Source organism: Rhagoletis pomonella, unplaced genomic scaffold (assembly GCF_013731165.1).
Source record: "Rhagoletis pomonella isolate Grant_MI unplaced genomic scaffold, Rhpom_1.0 Rhpom_scaffold_00010, whole genome shotgun sequence".
NCBI classification, from domain to species: Eukaryota; Metazoa; Arthropoda; class Insecta; order Diptera; family Tephritidae; genus Rhagoletis; species Rhagoletis pomonella.
This window is the reverse complement of record NW_023458564.1, coordinates 24,452,406-24,456,346: the sequence shown is the minus strand read 5'-3', so window position 1 is coordinate 24,456,346 and position 3,941 is coordinate 24,452,406. Positions and strand designations below refer to the sequence as shown.

The window sequence follows — 3,941 nt, the reverse complement described above, 5'->3', positions numbered from 1 at the left end:
CCCTGATGCCCTGTGTGTCCTGCGCCAATGCAGATTTCTAATTTAACTTTCATGTAGCTTTCGATTTTTTTTTCATGTTGATACGCGTGGCGCAGGTACTACATATGTTATGTTTTAATGTAGAAATATTTCTGATTTTAACTTACATATGTACATAAATATTTCTCATTCGCTTGTCATGGCAGAAAAAGAAATAATATTTCAATAAATCAAATTGAGTACAAAAAATTACTTTAAGCAATGATTTCAAATGGTAGCTGGCGGTAAGTAAATGGTAATGAACTTGACATATGCAGCTATGTGGGGTTGGACAAGCGAATATATTAAATACTGTAAGTACACATACATATATGTAAATTTAGGAGCAGCGCTAACGGCTGGAAATATTATTTGTGCGCCACAGTGCAGTTTCTTAAAGCTGCTGTTCGATTATAAACAAATTACGAGTCTTAGTTTAAGGGACCATTTGGTCAATATTTTATTTTCGTACAAAATAAATACTATTAAGAACGAATACGAATATCTTGCTTAGTTTCCGTCAGTGGTCTCCTCAAACAATGCTTGTTCTGATGAAGATGCTTGAAAGCGTGGAATTTGTAGTAGCTGAAAATTGTAAGTCTGATTTCAAATATTAAATTTGCCGCACATTGTTTAACAAAACTATCTGCAAAATAATTTGCTCAGCATGAAATGACAAAAACTATCGACTAAATACATAAATAAGGTGTACTCCCTTAACCTAAGTGTGACACATTTTTTTCTCATTACATTATTTTATGATAAGACCACGAGAGCTGAAAGATTAAGTAAGTATATATCAGCGTTCAAACGTGGCAAAGGGAACCAGCCAATAATTTGACCAAATGGTATTAACCTAATAGCAGGGTTAAGTGAGACAGCTGTCAGTATCGGCTATTGATACTAAATGCTCATTCTCCCACGCGTGCATGTGGACTTAGTTCAACTTACCTCCTTCAAGACACGCCCATATGCAACCGACACAAACGGAACCTAATGCGACTACTACATTAAGTCGTTATCTAAGTCAGTGAAGAGTACCTATTTAAAAAAACCTCGACGGATAACATTACGCAGTCATTAATCTTTTGGAAAAATTGTTAATTACGCAAATTAGTTCCGATAAAAACAAAAAAAAATCATTAGCGGCTGAATTCTTCTGTTAACTAGTTGAAGTCCTTGCTTGCTTTAATTCCAGGCAGACACGAAACGTGCGTTTTTAAGAAAGTTCAAAAAAGTCCCGACAAATATTTCAATATCTATTAGTTTTTTAAGTGCATTTGACCAAGAAGAGCCCTATATAGAGACGTTAGACCTTATGACGATGCATGTTCCAACAGGTTTTTGGCGCCATGTGAAAACAGCTAAATTACTTTTTCTCAACTTCTTAATTTTATTTTCGATTTCTATAAAACACAGCGATTAAAGGTATTAATAAAACATGCATATATTTGACGATGTGGCAGTGTACATATTAGACCTTGACATATATTTTTTTATATGTTTTAGGCATATTCATGGATAAGCGTACAAAGACATTTTCAATACCAATTTGTCCTTGTGCACAGAAGAACTTAATAGTTTTCACTTCAACAGAATATTGTCGTCGTTGTCGTTGTAGTCGTCCACTAGTCCCAAAATGGTTCTGAAATGTTTTCGAAATGGTCTAGAAATAAGCCTAAATAGGTCCCAAAATTATCCCGAACCAAGCCCGAATTATGCCGAAATAGTTTTGAGCAGGCCTCGAAACGGTCGGGAAATTCGTATACTTGTTCCAAAATTATCTCGAACAAATCTTAAAACGGCCCAGAAATTGTCCGTTATTAGTCCCAAAAAATATCCCGAACTAATCGCAAAATGGTCCTCAATTATCCCGGAACTAGGCCCGAAATCATGTTCAATTAGCCTCTAAATGTTCTTGAAATAGCCCTGATCGAGTCGCGAAATGCATCAGAACCACATATTTATTCCCAAAATGGTCCTTAAATGGTCCTAAAATAGGCCAAAACAGGTCCCGAAATGACCCGGAGGGTTCTAAACTAGCTGTGAACTGGCCCGAAATGACCCGAATTAGTCCTGAACTAGTCTAGGAATATTTATTCGTACACACAAGAAGAAATTGTAGATTTTCTGCTGGGTTACACAACAAGCAGTTACAGATTTTCTGCTGATTTGACAAAAATTTTACCCAAATCGAGAGCTATGATTTTTAGATATCAAAAAGTTGGAAAAAAATTTCGATTTGGGCTATTTTTAGAACTCGCCAATAACGAAAATTTGTATGATCCCAAACGCTTCTCAAGTTATGCTTTCAGACTAGTGGGAGTACTTGCAAACTTGTTTTGCGTTCTAGTCTAATTTACGTATATACAGGCCAGCGCAACACTTTTCTATCGCTCACATCCTATCATCATACAGTAAAATTATTACAATAGGCTGATACTGGATATGTTTTTTTTTTCACATGCAGTTGACACAACAATATACCCATTACAAAAAGTTGAAAATGCGCATCCAATTGTTTGCCATCAAAGCTGCATATCGCGCAAATTATCAACAACAACAAACGATTTGCACTTTCTCCACATTCTACACTTTGCCATCGGTGCTGCTATCACCACCCACCACATTTGCCATTGTCATTTGCATTTGTTGGCAGCATCGATTTCGTTGACAATCGAAATTTGTGAATTCGAATGTGATTACGATACGAAAGCGATTGTAGCATTGTACGCGGTGCTGCAAACACAACAACCACAATAGCAGCCATTGCAGTAACTGTGTAATGGAATTGATTCACTGCCAACAGCCAAATGCTGCCAATCGTTGCCAACTGCCAAATTCATTGTCAACAAGTTCTCTTCATCCACAGATGCGCATCTATACATTTTTACATATGCATATGTTTGTAAGTATGTATGCGGGTATGAGGGTATGAGGGAATGTTTCGTTCGCGTAATGCGCGTACGCCCTTGTCGATAGCATTTCATTTTTGCAGTGATTGGATGACAAAATCGCCTAGCGGGAAAATGTTAATATGTTTGAACAAAATAAATGTGTGTACTAACTAGGCACAATGTAACGTAAGTAAACTTATAGGTAGATAAATACAATGTGTCTTAGTCAAAACCTATCACTGGCTTAATCAAAGACCTATAATTAATTTGAGTTAATAGCTGTAACGGTTAACGATTTTTAGAAAAAGTAGTAGTAGGCTAGTAATGAAAAACAATTTTTATTTCGCAGTTTCGATTTTACAACTAGATACGAAATTTATTTAGGAGCTATACATTGACTTATCGGAAAGTTTTTCTAACTTTAACCAAAGTTTCAAAAAACCATTTTTTTCACTAAATACAAGTGAATAGCTCCAAAATTATTTATCCAGTGGGATAATCTTGTTGACGCATATGATAGCGAATTTAATAGCCTTTACTAATTAAAAGAAATTTAAGATTGGCCAACTACATCCAATGAAAATTGCAATTAAGTGAGTGCACTTTTTTCAGAACCAAAAAACCCGAAATTTGGCAATATCTCAAAAACTTGTCTAGTATACAAGAAGTATTCTGATTTTGTATTCGGATATAGCTAAAAAAAATTTCATCAAAATTCATAATATCGCGGTTGGCCAACTACATCCAAAGAAAATTGCAATTAAAAGGATGCAATTTTTTCAGATCTCAAAAGCGCGAAATTTGGCTAATTCTCTAAAACTGTTATACATTCGTCTATTCTGAGTTCTTACTCGAATTCAACGGAAAATCTATATATATAAAATTAAGTGGCAAAACTTCCTGTTCGCATACTCCTCCTGGCAAAAACAAAAAAAAAATTTATTCTGTTTGGCTTTACGTGTTTTTTTCGGATTTCTATTTCCTAGACGGCTTGCCCGATTTCAATGAAATTTTCAGGGGTGATTG

The 3,941-nt window shown here is 35.3% G+C and overlaps 1 long non-coding RNA gene across 1 annotated transcript in view; it reads right to left on the bottom strand.

Annotated features, from left to right (window-relative positions):
- The window catches only part of LOC118746180, a 192,763-nt gene that overhangs the window by 129,147 nt on the left and 59,675 nt on the right, over window positions 1-3,941 (bottom strand). The window lies entirely within an intron of this gene.